This window comes from Rattus norvegicus, chromosome 6 (genome assembly GCF_036323735.1).
Source record: "Rattus norvegicus strain BN/NHsdMcwi chromosome 6, GRCr8, whole genome shotgun sequence".
Classification (NCBI taxonomy): domain Eukaryota; kingdom Metazoa; phylum Chordata; class Mammalia; order Rodentia; family Muridae; genus Rattus; species Rattus norvegicus.
The window spans coordinates 62,698,768-62,717,354 of record NC_086024.1 but is presented as its reverse complement, the minus strand read 5'-3'; the positions used below and the strand labels follow the sequence as shown (position 1 = coordinate 62,717,354).

Here is an 18,587-nt window from a genome sequence, read left to right as displayed (position 1 = left end):
GCTGTCGCTCCCTCGTGTTGGAGAATCAGCCACTCCTGAAACTTCTCGCGTCTTTCAAATGTGAAATTTCTGCTCTGCTCAGAGAGACAGTTTCCTTTGGCAAGCAAAAAGTTCAACCTTGTCCTAGATATGTCGGAGGAGTGTTCTCTTCCCCCCACTTGTGTCAAGAGAATTTTGTCTTCCGCTTTATATTTATTTTCCACACATCCCTTTGCAGAGCTGAAACACAGTTCCCAATCACATTGGCAGACTAGTCCTCCAAACGTAGCCACATTTCCTTCCCTCATCCTGATTCCGTGAACCATCTGCCCTAGTGTGGGCTAGCCAGGGCTGGGCTTGGCACCTGCTTTTTATGTGACAAAGTTTTTTATGAGTATATGGAGAAACGAAAGAAACAGGGCACTGTTCGTAAACCAGCTAAGGGTTATTGCATGATGTCATATGTGGGCTTATTTCTGGAACAGTTTTATGAAATTACATTTATAAGATGTGAAACACTGAAAACAAGATGAAAAGAAAAGTCCTCACACTTGAGATTGCTCATCATGCATGTTTTGGTTTTGATAAGTTTCTCCAATGGTCATGTGTTACAGGCTTGGTCTGACTCAGGGTGCTGTTGGGAAATGAAATCTTCCAGAGATGGAGCCTACTTGGAGGAATGATGTATTGTAGACTTTCCCTTGAAAAAGATATCAGGACACAGACCCCTTCCTGTCTCTCAGTTTCCTGGCTATCATGGGATAAACAGGCTCCCTCCACTGCAGGCTCCTGCCATGTTGCTGTGATATTTTGTGTTACCACAAGTACAAGTGGACAGGCTCGGGTGGCTATGGCTAGAAGACTGGAAACTGTGAACCGAAGCAAACCTTTCCTCCTTCTTAGTAGATTCTTTCAGATCTAGTGTTGCAGTGACAGAAAGTTGAGCCACACAGTGGAGGAGATGAAAAGATCGCCGACCGTCGAGGCTCACATCCGTAACTCCAGAACTCAGGATGCTAAGGAAGGAGGACTGGGGTGAGATCAGGCAGGCTTGGGTTACCTAGTGAGTTCTAGGATAGCCTGGGCTACAAACCTGTTTCAACCTATCCCCCTGTTCCTAGTCTGTCCCCCCACCCCCTAAAAAAAAGAGAATAAAACACCCAAAGCATATTAGAATGGATCGCTTCTCAGCCTTTTGGCTAAGATCAAGTGTAGCATATTAGAATAGATAGATTTCATCAACACTAAAACCTTTTGTCCTATGAAGGAGCCTGAAAAGATAAACTACAGACTGAATGTGAACAGGTATTTCACAAAGAACATGTTTTGAGGGAAAAATAATATGTATATTTTTTATATATATATTATATATTGGAAATATGTATATTTATATATTCTTTCAAGATTTTTTAAAAACTCCAACACTACTGAAAAGTCACAACCCATCTGTAAAATGAACCAAAGATAAGAATGTATGTTCTATCAGGGGCTAAGACAACAGCAAAGGTACCCGTTTCCTTGTAGCCAGCACAGAAATATGTCTCCCACCTCACCAATCAGAATAGCTCACATGAAAACCAGTGGCCATGCCATATGCTGGGGAAACTGTGGAGAACTGGGTCACTCACACATAGTTGCTGAGAGGTTGCCAATGGCACAGGCAATCTGGAAACTGAAAGGGACGCTAACTAGAGAAATGAAAACATATATATTCGGGCAGGCATTTACACATGAGTATTTACTCAGTTTTATTGCAGTGGCTGAATACTAGAAACTGTCCAAGTGCCCTTTGGTACATGTGTCTACCACGGGAGTGAACAGTAAGAATGCATGTGTTAGTGATACACTCAGTCATTTGTGTGGACCTTGAGGGAAGGATATGAAATGACATAAGCTAGTCTCCAACGCTTATATGCTGGCCAATTCTACTTAAATGACAATTGCAAACTATCAGAGAGGGAGTTGTTAGGGATTAAGAGTGGGACAGTATGCATGGTTCCACATACTGGAGCGCTGCAGCATTCCAAAGTCTTGGGGTCTATTTACAATTCTTTTTTTTTTTTTTTTTTTTTTTTTTTTTTAGTGTTGATACTGACTTTCTTTACTGAATTTCTTTACTTGGTTATTTTATTTATTTACATTTCAAATGTTATCCCCCTTCCCAGTTTCCCCTCCATAAGCCCTTATCCCATTCCCCCTCCTCCCTGCTTCTAAGAGGGGGCTCCCTGACTCACCCACCCCTCCCGCCTCACCACTCTAGCATTCCTGTAGGCTGGGGCATCGAGCCTTCACAGGATCAAGGGCCTCCCCTCCCACTTCAATCCCTTGAAGTTGAAATTTGTTAAAATGTGTCTGATTTGGGGCAATTAGATTGTCCAGTAGTTTTAAAAGTAGTTCAGGACCTCCATCATAATTCCAGGCTTGCACTGGCCAGTACCACCCAGAAGAGGCCAAGAGGCCCAGGCTAACTAACTCCGCAGCCATCATTGAGTTGGTCCACCCCAACATCTACTCCATTTACAAGCTCGTGGAGTGTGTGGGGGAGCCAGCTCAGCAGAAACAGATGTCATTACTGAATAGGGCCAACCTTAGACCCACTGGTCGGCTCCCAGCATGAAGCAGCTATGGCTCCAGCTGTGATCCTACCCAGTTTGGAGACCTTAGAGTCGGAGAGCACTGGCAGCATTAAAAGCATAAAGGCCTAGCCTGGGGAGTTTCAGGGCTGGGAGGTGTGTGGCAGCCAGGAGTTTTCACGGAATCTGCCCTGGAGGTCCTGCCTAGTCACAAGATCACCCTGACTCCAGGCAACAGGAGAATATCCGAGCATTTATGGTGTGTAAGAAGCCAGAAACTGTGAACCAGGCCAATGACTCATTGCAACGAATACTTCCTTGTAAAGCTGTTGGGGCAGAAGAATATACCGTGTGACACCCTGCCAACAAAGTTGAGATGGAGAGGTGGGGAAGATGGAGGAATGGGCAGAACGTGCACAATGGAAAGAGGCAGAAATAGAGGCATGACAGGGGTGACAGGGGTGAGAGAAGGCCGTAGTCGGCAGGGGAACATGTTGCTGCAGAGTAGGGTCGGCACGGTGGCGTTCGCCAGAAGGGAGCGTGTGTAGATCCAGCCTCCCAACATACCGCCTAGCCTCATCACCACCTTGATTTTGAGCAAGGACAGAATGTCTGAAATGAAGAATGGTTCATTTTCTGGATTCGACTCTCTCGAAAGACCTCCATGGTTCATGCTGCTCCTGGAAGCCATGTTAGTATCTGTGGTCCAATGCCTCAGGTCATGTCGAAGCCCAAGGTCAAAGTGGATGTCTCTGGTCTGATCCACCACTGGAGTCCACGAGCACGTTTGTAGTCTGCGATACCGTAGGAAGCCGTGCTGGTGCACGTTGTCTGGGTTGCTGCCAGAGGGCATGTTGATGTGAGGGGCCTGAACTGCCACCTGAAGCCATTGCTATCAATGGTCCATGCTGCTGCAGAGGGCCATGTTGGGGTCTGTGGTCCTGCTGCAGCCAGGGGTCATGTTGATGTCCATGGCCAGTGTTACCATCAAAGGCCAGGCAGACATCTACGGTCTGCGCTGCTGCCCCAAGCCATGTTGATGTTCATGAGCCAAGCTGCTGCCAGGAACCAAATTGGTGTCCATGGCCCGTGTTGCCCCTGAGGCCTTTGGCCTGCACTGCTGCTGAGGGCTTTGATGGTGTCTGTGGTGCTGCAGCAGAGGGTCGTATTGATGACTAGGGTCTGTAACGACACCAGAGACCAAGTTGAGATCCATGGCACACGCTGAGGCTGGGCACTATGTGGATGTTTGTGGTCTGTGCTGTGGCCAGAAACCAGGTAGAAGCCCATGATCTGTGCTCCCTCTGACTGTAAAAGTCAAGGAAGCTACTTTTGCAGTTGTACTGATGACCACAGACCCAAAGCTGTGAAAGAAGGACGTAAAAGGCTTCTATGACAGTCCCTGTCCCCCAAAGTAACAGCCTAGACAAAGCCATACAAGAGAACTCTTAAAAATTGTGGGAAGAATGATGAAACATAGTTCTCACAATTAAAGGGAGGACTGTGGGTAGGGAAAGACTCAGCTCTCTTTAAGGGGATGGCTACTGGGAGTCTAAGCATGTGCTAGTGGGTATATGGGCAACACAAATTCCCTCCTTTTTACTTCATTTTATCTTATTTTTGCTTGAAATAGAATTAGAAAAAATATACTTGTTAGAACAGAAAAAGCAGGAAAACATTCATCTAGTGCATGTAAAACATAATCCTCCATTAAAATATTTGATTAACATTCCAGAAATACATCTGTTATAATGAGCAGGGCACAGCTGTGTTTGAATTTTACTTTTATGCATATGGAATTTTGCAAAAAGGAAGGATAGTGTCGTTTCCTGTTACACGGAGAGCGTCTTGAATGGGTGTACATTTTCTTATTCTTCCTGGTGCTTTTGATTAGAATTCCTAATGCCTGGCTTTCCTTGGGGGCAAATCAGAATCGGCTGGGAAGCAATCCATGCCGGCAGATTTTCTTGCACTATCTTGATGTCAGTGTATAAATGGAACTGGTTTCTGGTGCACAATTTAAATGTCGTGGTGTATAAACTGATTAAGTAGGGAGCACAAGAGTCTGGCTCAGTTGGTAAAGTGCTTGCCACACAGGCATCCAGATCCGTTAGGCTCCTCAGAACCCACATTAAAAAAAACCGCATGCAGCAGCATATATGCTTAAAATTCCAGGGCTGCAGGGGCAGAGACAGGATCCCAGCGGCTTGGTGGTCAGCTAGGCTCATCAAATTACCGGTTTAGTAATTGACTTTGTCACAAAAAATAGGGTAGGAGAGAAACCTACCACCACCCCCCCATCCCCTTACCCCTTACCCCCCCAAAAAAAACCCAAACACCAAACTGCTGTGTTAGTACACGCCTTTAGTCCCAGTATTCAGAAGTTAGAGGAAGGCGGATCTCTGTGAGTTCAAGGCCAGCCTGGTCTACGTAATGAGTTTTAGGGAAGCTAGGGCTATCTCTGTAGAGAGACCCTGTCTCAGAGAGAGAGAGAGAGAGAGAGAGAGAGAGAGAGAGAGAGAGAGAGAGAGAGAGGGAGAATTTACTAAAAAATTCTACTGGAAAGAACCTTTACTTTGAGTTATTCTATTTTCTAAGGGCATTTTAGGTCTGTATATTTTACAGACCTGGGTTTGGTTAGAGTCCTAAGTCCTCCTATCTGCCACTCTCAAGAACCACCTTAGTGCTAACCATTAGCCAGAACTTGCCCTGTAATCACCTCACCAGAGCCTGACACAGAGTCTTTTCTCCTCTGAGTTTGTATGCTAAACTTGGGTAGCATGTGTGTTATCCCTCAACCCAGTATATCTAAAAGATGTCTCAGTCAATTGAGAGTAAATTACTTAACAAACAAACAAACAAACACACACACACCTAGGCTAAGTGTGGTGGCTCATACCTTTAATCACAGCACATGAGAGGCCAGACTGGGCTATAGAGTGAATTTCAGGACAGTCAGAGCTATGCAGATACCCCCACCCCCAACCCCACCCCAAAGCAAACGTTACACAACCTACCCCTCAAGCTAACGTTTTCGTTAAAATGAAGATGGGAAGACTCTCATCTATTTTCTCTCTTCTTTATTTTGGTGTTTCAGCCTGAGTTGACTTCTGACTTGATAACCCTCATGCCATTACCCTAGCGCTGGAATGGAAGTTTGAAGTTTGTTTCTACTTTTGCTTTTGCAGTACTCAGGACTAAACCTAGGAACCTGGGACACACAGGGTAGAGCTCTACCACAGACTTTTACCTCCTCCCCTTTATTTTTGTGCTTTTTACTAATATGACTTTAGCTTCATTGGTATCTTACATCTTAGAGCTGAAAGCCTATGGTTATGAATTTGCTATAGGGAGACTTGTGTGTTTCACACAGATAAGACACTCAGCCCAGATGTCTTCAGATAATGTTCAGTGCAAGTTAGAACTAGTTATTTTATTTGGCAAGCGCCGTTATCTAGGGGCTCTGATAGTTTCTTGGAATTTATTTAATGACTGAACCCTGGGCCTTCAAAGATGTTCCGTGGCCAATGTAAAAGTGTGGGAAGGACTCAGTAGCATCTATTTCTGGGTCTGCAAAAAGATGACCTTCTTTCCAAGGTCAAAATGAGACCTAATCACTTTTAGCCAATGTTTGCTCAAGGACATGCCTGTGACGCTCAGGAGGATTTCAGGTGTTGCAAGAGTAATTAAAAAAAAAATCATTACAGCTGTGCAAGGCAAGGTCTATAACTGGAGTGGGGTAGAAGCTGGCGGGCACGCCCTCTGACCCCTGGAGTGCCTTCAGGAGGATCAGACAAGGCCCAGAACTTAAAGGACTTACTTAGCCAGATGCCTGCCCGCCAGGCCTCGGGGCATGGACGCGGTGCTGAAGCTGCTTCTGGTTCCAGTACCCCATCATCTATAACATTCGGGCCAGACCTTGAAAAATCTCCACCCCTGCCCCCACAACAGGCTCCAAAGACACGCAGATGGTGAACATCTCCCTGCTCATACTATCTCGGCCCAAGGCCCAGGAGCTCCCCAGAATGTACCAGTGCCTAGGGCTAGACTACGAGGAGTGAGTGCTGCGGTCCATTGTAAATGGCCTGTGGCTCAAGAGTGTGGTGGCCAAGTTCAATACCTCGCAGCTGATTACCAACGGGCTCAGGTGTCCCTGTTGATCCGAAGAGAGCTGACAGAACATGCCAAGGACTTCAGCCTCATCCTGGATGATATAGCTATCACAGAGCTGAGCTTCAGCTGAGAGTACAAGCTGCTGTAGAAGCCGAACAAGTGGCCCAGCAGGAAGTCCAGTGGGCCCAGTGTTGGGTGGAGAAAGCAAAGCAGGAACAATGACAGAAGATTGTGCAGCCTGAGGGGGAGGCAGAGGCGGAGGCTGCCAAGATGCTTGGAGAAGCCCTGAGCAAGAATCCTGGCTATATCAAGCTCCCAAAGATCCCGGCTGCCCAGAACGTCTCTAAGATGATCGCCACGTCACAGAACCGAATCCATCTCACAGCGGACAACCTTGTGCTGAATCTACAGGATGAACGCTTTACTGGGGGGAAGTGACAGCCTCATTAAGGGTAAGAAAGGAATGTGGACATCAGGAACCCCATCAGAGAGAAGTTGTCGGACTTCTCCAGTTGGGAGAAGCCAGCTAGGGGGTCAAGCACACCTCACCCTGACCCAGGCTTCATGTAATGGATTCTTCTGCATCTGCTCTCTTGGATTAAGGAAGACTGAAGACCAAACCCTTTCAGAAGGTTTCCTTCTTCCTGAATTGGCTGGGAAGGCGGAACAGGGGACAGTGTGATATCTCAGCGATTTCCTGTAGCGTTGTCCCTCTCCTAGAATGGGGGAGATAACCACCATGCCGGGAATTCTCAATAAAAATTTTATTACTTGAACTAAAGCCAAAAATAATTGTTACATATTGTTGTTGTAAAAATATAAAAAATAAAAAAAGTATGGTTGTCTTTTATCCTCCACTAGGTCCGGCACCGTGGTGCCCCAAGATATCTGCTGGATATCTTGCCAGAAGCACACATTCCAATTCTGTGGCAGCCCAGACTAGCGCCCCACACTCCCTTACACTTAAATATGCACATAAAAGAACATAGAACACAGTAACCTTTGACCCAGTTGATAAGCTATAATTGCCACCTAAACATACAAAGCCCAATACACATCCATCCCTTAAGAACATTTATAACAACCTGTAAAGGTACAGCATGGAATCTTAATGTCACCCGCCATATTCTCCTTCCACGGCTTCTCTCCCTCTCCCTCCTGTATCTTCCTCCTTTCTTGGTTTAAGAAGAGAGCAGAAGGAAATTGGTACATGCGAGCACTTAGTGTTTTCCTGACTTGGTCTGATTTAACCTTGTTTCAGCATATGAGGTAAGTACTATTGACCATAGGTGACCAAGTCACAGGCCAGAATTCAACCCAAGTCTCTGCTCTTGAAGCCCAGCCCTCCACCTTCACTCCTCAGAGTAGGAAAGCAGATGATATGGCCTAACAGACCTTGTGGAGTGGTGGGTAGCTTTTGGATCTGTCACTGATAGAACAGGAATTCAAAATGGCTACCCGTCATCTTTCTTCTTACTAATGAGATTAATAGCAGCTAATTACAGAAACCAGGTAATAAGTACAAAGGCAGATGAGGAAGGGATGCATGAATTAAGATATAACAAAATGAGTTTAAATGAGTTTTACTTCTTCAAGGTACTTGGTATGGACAGTGCATGCAAGTGAAAGTGAGGTGTTCTCTTGTTTCCCTCAAGCCTTCTAAGAAAACCTTATCCCACAATTCCTCCCATGTTCACATACACATGCAAGGCTCATTTCCATTCACCACACACACACATACACACATCACAGGTATACATGCTTAGATGTGCCACTCCACACACCACATGTACCTACTCACATCCCTAGCCCCCAAAGGTGCCACAGACCTATCTATACACATCAGTTCATTTTATATACTACTTACATGCAACCCACATAGGCATCACACAGAAGCTGACAAGTACCACATAGTTACACATGTCATGCCATATGCACATATATTCAACTTATACCCACTTGCTCCTCCAGAAGTACCATACACTTATTCATATCATTTCCCACGTCACAATTCTCCTCTCTCTCTCTCTCTCTCTCTCTCTCTCTCTCTCTCTCTCTCTCCACTAGGTATTACATATTCACACACTACTCCAGAAATTTTAATATAAAATTAATACACGCTTCATACACTTAGAGACACATACAACTCACATGACCCAAATGTATGCCAGCTCCATGTCTATATAGTCTCACACATATCATGCACAGATGTGCCTCAAAAATACCACACACACACAATCAACACTCCACAAATTATACAATACAACTCGTACATGAACCCATATATCATTCATACTTCACAAATGTACACATTTTCCACATAAAGCCCCCCCCACTCATACTACTGTCTGAATGCAATCCCATGCCTTAGAAACTCAGAAACAAGGGGAATGATATTGCCAATTTTAAGTTACTTAATTTAAAGTGGAGATGGTATTATCTGAAAGTTCTATTTCTAAAGTGTGGGACAATATTAAGAATGGCAGGCATTTAATAAAAACAGTCTTTGCTTTGATCCAAATTCTGAAACAGAAATGCCAGTGAAAGCTGGGAATTTGTGTATTTAATGCACCTCCTGGGCTTCTTGGTAATTTTCTTTTTCCTTTTTAAAATTTTGACCTGGAGATGGAACTAGGACCTTACAAATGCTAGGCAAGTGCTCTGTTGCTGAACTATACCCCAAGTCCTGTTTTTGTTTCTTTATTTTAGAAAAGTCTCACTGAGTTGTTCAGGATGGCCTTGAACTCACTCTACAGCCTAGGTAAAGCCTTGAGCTCATGATCTTCTAAACCCGAGTAGCTGGGATTTCAGGTCTGTGTCACTACCAGGCTCAGCATGTAAGGTTAGTTTCCTTAAGACATAATGGTACCTTCAGTGAAAGAGAAGTGTATTCCTCATACCTATTATGTTCCAGGACGCCTCCCAAAGCCCTCTGCCATCTAGGGTGGTTGGAGGAGATGTCAGGACCTGCATGCTTGACAGTCTTGCTCACTACCTGCAGGACTGCAGGGTTAGAATGGTAGAGAGGTGGGATAAATTCTGTCGCTGCTGTTCTTATTGGAGTATCTATCACAGGGCCTTGAAAGTGACATTGAAGGGGTGTCATAAGACCCTACTTGCTAGTCAATGTCTCCTACTGTACTTGAATAGAAGGGAAGAGAAAGGACATCATGGGTATCTCTAACTCACCTAATTTACTGTCTAACTCAGGCTGACCTTGAACTCCTCATGTATTAGATTGCCTTACAACTCTGGGATTCAGATATGTGCCACTTCATCTGTTTCAAAACTTGTCTAAACATGTATAATAATTTTTAATGTGTTTTGATAATCAGAAGAGAGCTGTCTATTCTCTGGATGAAATGATTGTGGAAAATTATAGCCATAAGAGGGCAAGATAAAACTATAGTAAAATATTAGTAAATTAGGCTGTTTGTTGATGCCAGTATTCACATAAATATGTGGTATCTGTAGATTCCGTGAAGCTTTGGGTATTTTCCTACTTTAAAAAACCATAAATGCTTGATTTATGTTGCTATTCTAAGCACATAATCACTTTACACTTAATTTTGCATTCTTTTCCCTGAAAGACTCATAGGTTATATAAACTCAACTGCCAACTATCCCCGGGCCTGTTCACAGAACTGGAGAAAAGAGTAGCTGCTTTGTTATTGCCAAATTCCGTCAATGAGCTCTTTATCCAGGGGAGATGCAGCCTGGCCAGCTCCATAAGTTTCCTGCTGACTTCTCAGAAATTCCAAATGTGTAGACTGTAGCCTGTGCCTGTCAGGTTGAGTCAGAGACCAGCGAGTATCCAAGTGACATTCCATGTCCACATGGTGACAGCTTGATGATTTGGGATCCACATGGCTTTGCAAAGAAGAGAAAATGGAATGGTCAGTTCTGTGGGCTGACACATGATGTGGGTTTAAACTACTTAGTTGGCTTATAAGTCTTTCTTTTGTGACAGTCTATGTGTGTGTATATCTGGATGCTGGAGAGTAAGCCCTTCTGATATTAAATCCATTTTTTTTTAAACTTGGAAGGGCTGCTGACAGGCAGATCTGGGACTGTAGTGTATATTCCAGAGCTCAAACAACCCTAAAGAAGAGGTGAAGCTATCATAGGGTCCTGACAGACCGGGCAGGTCCTTCCATAGAGATCCTACTCCAATACAAACCGGAGTCAATTTCCAATTTTTTTGTTCAACAGACTTACCTCCCTTTTGTATTTGGTGGGAGTGGAGAGCCCATTTGTCAAGGAAATTGCTTCATGACTGTGACGTGTTTTAGTAATGAACATTGATCTCATGGTCTCTTGAATGCTAAGAACTCACCCTGGTATCAAGTTGTACTCCCAGCTCTTCAATGTGTGTCTTTTAAAGGAAAATAAAGAACTTCCCAAACTTTGAAAGCTAGCATCCTTTCAAGGTCCCTGTGTGTGTGTGTGTGTGTGTGTGTGTGTGTGTGTGTGTGTGTGTGTGATGCACAAAGATGATGTCACTGAATTGTATTATTTTAGTACTCACCATACCCAAAGACTTTTACCCCGAGGTTATGAAAACAATCATGTTATCTTGAAATAAAAACTAAAGCAATGACTCCCAGTATAGTATATTTGTTCCTCCTACTACTGTTGTGTGTGGTGGATGTTTATGTGGGTCTGTGCACATGTGTGTCTGCTTGTGGATGCAATGGAAGCTAGAGACCAATGTCAGGTGTCTTTCTTAATTGCTCTCCGAGTTTTTCGTTCGTTTGTTTTCTGTTTTTGTTTTGAGGTTGTTTTTTATTTTTGTTTTGTTTTGAGAAAAAGTCTCTCAGTGCAGTTAAAACTCACCAATTTGCCTAGACTAGCTAGCTAGTGAGATCCACGGATCCACTTCTCTCTGTCTACCCTAGCACTGGGCTATGGACACGGAGCTGAAACTGGTTTTTGTTCTTATTTATTCTTCAGCATTCCTTTATTGGGTTTTGTTCTTATTAGACTTAGACATCAAAGGCCACCACTGAAGAGTCCTATATAGAGCTGTGCACAGCATTAGGGGAGAAAGAGCTATGGGAACTCCTACTTGATACAAATATTACTACCTTTTACATTATAATGAAGCTACTATCACAGCCCCAAACACTGTACAGTTTCTTGAGACTATTTCTTTGATTTAAAACACACACACACACACACACAGACACACATATAGACAGACAGACAGAGAGACAGACAGACAGACAGACACACACACACACACACACACACACATGCACACACACACACAACTTCTTTATCTCTGCCCACTTCCTAATTTAGAAATTGGGGCACTAGGTTTATAAAGTTCATAGAGATCAATGATATGTGTGTGTGTATGTGTGTGTGTTCTCACTAAGTGACTCAGAGATAAGGACCCAAGAATGATTTAAAGTTCAGAGGTTCATAGACATAGCTTTGTGGAAATTGTCGTGATGCCAACGGCGATCAGTTTTTTTCTAGACAGCCTCACACTGTAGTGTGATTAGCCTAAAGCTAGCTGTATAGCCCATGCCAGCCTTGAACTCCGAGCAGTACTGCTCCTGTCTCCTGGGTTCTGAGAGTGCAGGTACATTACTTGCTTAAGATAATGGGCTGTGCCAATTCTTTTCTCAATTGTACCTTGTGTTAGTTTTTGAAATAGATGTTGATGTAGCCATTACAGCTCAAATTTAGACCATTTTATGTAAAGTAGTTATAAACATTCTGGGGGAAGAATTGTAGGTTTTGAAAAAGCTTCATCACAGAAGGGGAGGCTGTGGTGTGACACCCAGATGGCACTTTGCTTGGGCACTCACCGTATTTACAGGGAAGCCTTGCATCTTGGAGCACTATTTGCTCTAATTTCATCCCTTTCACAGAGGCACACATTGACTGAGCCTCCAAAACAACCCCTAAGGTCCTGCCAGCTTCATAAGGCACACAGAATTTTCTGGAGGATTCCAGACTTAGTTTGCTGAAGTTCCGGTGCTGGTGTGGTTCTTGAGCTCAGATTGGGTGCTTTTGTAGACCATCCTCCAAAAGATTGCTGCATTCAAAACTACTCCATACTCTTTTGCTATAAAATGTGGATGGACATTTACATAACGACATTTGAGTTTCTAATCTGTATCCTGTCTATAGTATTGATGTTAACAAAAACGATACAAGCAGCTCAAGATTAATGGCTGTAAACTTGACATTTTGAAATTTAGTCATACAGTCCTTCATGTGTATGATACATAACTAAAGGTATGCTTGTATAATTGATCACCCAGGACTATGAAATGCTGAAAGTGACATATTACCAAAATTTATTATGGTCTCCTTGAATAGTCTCTTACACAATCCATTTAGATACTAATAATTATTTAGATCATTATTTAAGTATTGAGATACATTTAATTCAAAAGAAAAGATTGAACATAAGGCTTATTTTCATCCAAGAGCAGCGCATGTAGGATCATGGTGATAGTTTGCAATGAGTTTGACTTTTGAAGTCCCAGGCATGCATTACCTTTGGGAGGCATTACATGATTAACAGAAAAAGTCTAAGGGTTGAGCCTTGGCTTTGTGGTGGAGAATCTGCCTAACATACACAGAGCAATGGGATGAGTCCCAGTGTTGCCAAAATAAACAACCAAACACCCATTACCTCTACATGTGCAGGAAGGGACTAAGGATACCAACGGCATTTCTTTGTCTTTATAGATAAGCCTCCATTCCCCTCCTGCTCAGCGCCCTGCTTCTTTGGTTAGGAAAGAATCTAAGAAGCAATAAAACGCCAAGCCATTTCCAGTCATGGTACAGATCACTTGGTTGCCAATTTGCTTGTTCTCTCTCTTATGTAAAGTAAGTTATGTCTTTTTTTCCCCCAAAGACTCTATTGTTAATTACAGTGAGAATAATGGCATTTCCTTTTAGGCAAATTGTATGAATTGCCAAAAGCCCCCATGGCTTATTTTAATTTACAAAGGTCATGACTAATGCTTTGTGTGTGTGCCAGCTAAGGACGATGGCAACTGTGGCCTCCTTCTCATTATGGGACTGATTGGAAGCCACAGACCAAGGCTTCTGAGACTGAAATATGAGGGAAGATTTCTTTCAATATTTTTTTTCAAGAGATGGAAGAAATTCACCTGTTGATTTAAATGTAAGGTTCAGCTAGACCTTGAATATTATGAAGTTTTTCTAATTTTGAAAGTAGAATTTCAAGGAAATGGTAAAAAAAACCCTTTTAGTTCATGTTTCATGAAAATCTGGAATTATCAAGCATAACATTTTTGTAAAAGCCTAAGCAGACAAGCAAAATCTAAATAATACCAGATACATTTATCTTACTAAAAGTGTATATACTGAAGGGAAATAGGATTATAATTGGACAGAGATGCTACAACATAGCTTAAAAATGATCTTTAAGAGTTGCATGTGGCATGAGAATGCCTTTTACCCAAACAAATGTCATGAAGTGATTATAGTCATTATTATGTCCAAAATGTTGAAATGTCAGAGTAATTGACAACACTTTGTGCTGTAAAGGGATAAGATGACATGTTTGTATTTCAACAGACTCTTATGTTCTAGACAAAAAGCTCTACTTCTATCCTGGCTTCAAACATGTACACATACACATGTGCAGTAACACAGCCTTGCCAGACACCATTCCCACACCATACACACACACACACACACTCACACACACCACACACACATTCACAGAAATACCACATACACACACAACACATACACACACATACATCACACACACATATACCACACACACATTCACATACACATACACACTCACATACACCACACACATACATCACACACACACTCACATACACAAACACACACACATACACACACACACACTCACATACACCACACACGCACATACACATATATACCACACACACACACTCACATATATACACACACACACACTCACATACACACACACCCCTTTGGTGTGTCAAAAGTATGGAAGACCTGAAATTTATATTACACAGGACATTTTACTTGGGAAATTAACTCCCACAAAGATAAATAAATAAATTTATGTTAAGAGAAATTCATTCTTTGGCAAGCGTGTGTTGATTCTTTGTCCTAGTCTGGCACTCCTGTTCTTTGTCTTCAATTTACTCCTTTCTTAACATCCAACTTGAGGACTGGCTTCCAGGGCTCTTTGGCTTTGAGTCCCTTCAATTACAGGAGTTCTTTTTGGACTGATGTCATAAATATGCTTCCTTGGGGCTCCTCCTGGAGGATTTAGCCTTCTATCTCTTATCCGTGTGCAGTTAGCATTCCTGTGAGGACTTGTCTGTTTGCTGCAGCCAAGGCAGCTTTTACTGACTGAGGTCTAGGCACCAAGGGTGGAGGAGTCATAAACTCATGTGCTTACTTTGAAGGACTTAGAACTCTTCCAAGTGTTCAGATGGCAGAGGTCAAATCAAAACAAGAATGGCTCTTGAAATCTATCCAATAGGATTTGCCCATTTTCATAGACTAAAATGAGATAATTGTCTCAAATATTACTTTAAAATATATCTTTAATTTATCAGGAGAAAAAAATTTTTTTGCTACTGAAAGAGACATATGTCAAATGAGAATAAAATTTAGACAGAATTTCTTCAAACATGTAGTCAATATAGTTCAAGAGTTTGGAAGAGATCTCCAACTGGTCTTATAAAAATATAGAGTTATTTTGGGGGAGATGGTGGTGGTGGTGGAGCAAATGGAGGGCTGGTTACCCCTCCCTCACCTCCAGACTAACAGCCACCCCTGTAGTTGTTGGGTAAGCTTTGAATCAGGATCTGAAAACTGTGTCAGTTCAGGCTTTCATTGCATAAAGAAGGGGTTAGCAGAATGGTAGTTTCAGTGAGATTACCAGAATCTTCCAGGTAATTTTTGGTAGAGGCATGGCTCAACTCCTGTGTTTCTAACTTACACTGGAGTTATTTTCATCAAGAGACATGTTTATGTTTCTATTTGACTACCTATTGGTCATTAAATACTGCTCAATATTATGATATGTATATATATAAATTTTAGAAGATGGATTATTTTAATTCATCCTTAATTTCCAGACTGTTTATAAACTCTCAACCTTAGAATCATTTACTAATTTAATTTTTGGGGTTTTGGGTTTTTTTTTGAGACAATGTCCCATGTGCCCTAAACTAGTCTTGAACTTGCTCTGTCTTTGGCTTTCAATACCTCATCTTCCTAAACTTCAACTTCTGAAAGCTGAGGTTTCAGGCATGTGCCTTCACACTGAGCTCATTCAATGTTTTAAAGAGTTCCAACCATTATAGTTTACTTTATAAAACCAAAATACTGCAATTAGAGTATCTTTGGTTATTCTGCATTAAATTATTTCAAAGATGACCAAGAGATTATAATTACTCAAAAGATGTCCTGCATACATCCAAAACTCGGCTTAGCTACTGGTTGGCAGTTTTGGGTTGATAAAGAGTAAAAGCCACCCTATTTTAAGCTCTTTATCCAGTTAACTGTCTGAAATGCTTCCAGAGCTCAGGCCTGGGAGGCTGGCTGAGTAAAGAGAACAATACCAGCAAAGTTGTGTGGAACCCAGTGTGGGAGCTGAAGAAGCTAGGAGAATGATTCTGGTCTTCTGACAACTGTAGAATCTGCCCTGCTGGTTCAGGGAGTGCCTGCCCAACCCTGGAAGTTACTTCTTTGTTTTCTGTTTCTAGCCTTACCCTGAAAAGGAAGCATTGAATTTCTACAGTAAGCTGTTGAGTTCATCTTCAAAAGGAGAAGCAAAATGCATCGCTTTATACTCTTGCGGTGCCCATCTCCCCTTGGACATTCATGCCCCTAGGAAAACGAAAACCCCGCGTTAGCTCAAACCGGTTCACTCTACTGACTTTTGCTTGTGGTGTGGCGGAGGCTTGCTGCAGGCTTTTTAAAGCAAAGGCTCACTGAGATTTAGGTCGTGTTTGTTTTCTGTGTAAACAGATCCCTGGAGTCTGACAGTTCATCCCTTCTCTGATTTCCTAAGAATTATGCCTTCCCAACTCACTGACTCATTTGCTATCAAGATGTAAAGTTTTGAGAACAGCATCCTCCTATCTGAGTCGCTGTGATTACGTCTTGACAATGACAGCACACGTGTACCAAAGCAGGTGCAACCAGAGGCGTCATTGACCCTCGGGGTAATCATTCCTGAGCCTGCCCACTCACAAAGCACACACATGTTGCTGCCTCACAGCAGGCCTACCAGTCAGTAGGGTAGATGGAAGGCAGGTGAAATTACTAGTGGGGAGGCATTACATCACCACAGAGATTCCCGAGGGTGTAAACTTAAGGTGTGAAGTCTGCCGACACTGAATCGTGGCTGGACTCGCTTACAGCATGACAGTAGGACCAATACAGAGGTGCTCGAGTGCTTCATCGTCTTCTTTCTAGGCATGAGCCCCTTTCTAATGACTCCAATTTCCATCCCCCTGCATTCTCCCTTTAATCATCTACTAGAGAGACATTAGATCATGAGCAATTCTTAGTCAACTATTTTACCTGATCTGCCCTCTGCTAGAAAACTGCTAAATTATTTTGGGTTAAAATGCTCAAGTGCTGTAAATTAACAGTAATCAGGATATGGGATGGGGCATTAGAATCAAATGATGCTGGGCCCGAGAGTCACCTTCTATTTTCTGTATGATATTCTTGAATTATTTGAACCTTAAATTATCTTTAAAATATGGATTCAATGATTCATGACTCATTTTGGATATTTTGAAGGTTAAATGAAAAATGGTATGTAAAGGGGTGACCGTTCAAAAGGTTAATTTTTTCCCCCAATTTTCAGATGATTATTCTCTGATTATCAGGTCCTAGATACTCAAGATTTTGCTAGTGGGGATTCAGGCTGTGATTGGTACCTATGAAGTAAAGATTTCTTGGGAAATCCTCTGTGAAAGCTTTTCATGTTCTGTATGTGAATACATCTGTATGTTAAGCAGCAGGTGTAGATATGGATGTCTGACCATGAGTGCTGGCCTTGCATTCTTGAGCCTCCGTTTGTCTAACCTGACCTTTGGCCCAGGAAACTGACTCATTCATAAACGTTAACTTATGGCTCCTGTATCTTCCACCCTTTGGCTTCCAGGTAGGTTTAGCCAGCTGCGGGTGACCTTGATGTAATTCTTTTTCTTGATATCTTAAGGTAGATTGCTGACGGTAGTGTATTGATCGACAAAGGCAATTGTGGATTCTGTAACCCCCAAGCTTCCTGTTGAGTTGGAGAACAGGGCAAAGTGACCTCTGCTGGATCCCACACGGATTCGGATTCTTGTGCTGTTCTTGTTCAAGGCAAACGACACTCAGTAGCACTCTCCTTTGCAGTCCCAATAACTACTTCTTCCCTTTGTCCTTTTGGACTTAGTCTATGAAAATGTCACTAGCTCAACATTCTCATGTTACAGCATTGGTGTTTCCTTGTACTTGGACCTCTGCAAATAGACTTTTATAAATAAACCCTCCCTCAGTCCTTCTTAATTTGAGAATGTCATCTGTTTCTGGTAGGAACCCTGGCTTATACACCATGTCACCAAGGTGGAATTAAAGAACACCAATTCCTGTAACACACCACGTTCACAGTTCACAAGGTTAGTATACCAGGCTTCCAACACTCATGATTGTGTTCTATACAACAGGTTTTGACTTGAAGCATGTCTGAATAACAATGGTATTGTTTAAACCTCAGAGATGACCTTGCCTAATCAGTACCATTTGGAAAACAAAAGCCACATCCCAAAGAGGAGGAATGACTAGAGGAGAAGTAGTTATGTGGGTTGCATTTTCAAAGAGACAGAAAAAGAATATTTGAGGAACCAAACTTGAATTTATTCATGATTGTGATCCTTACTTGGGGTCACAGTCTCTCTGACTGCTGCA

General features: G+C 42.6%; 1 protein-coding gene and 1 pseudogene across 1 annotated transcript in view; one reads left to right on the top strand and one right to left on the bottom strand.

Annotated features, from left to right (window-relative positions):
- LOC120093247 (60S ribosomal protein L29-like) overlaps positions 1–18,587 on the bottom strand; it is a 613,897-nt gene that overhangs the window by 512,077 nt on the left and 83,233 nt on the right. The gene's annotated exons all lie outside the window — the stretch shown is intronic.
- On the top strand, positions 3,451–7,446 carry Phb2-ps3 (prohibitin 2, pseudogene 3; annotated as a pseudogene).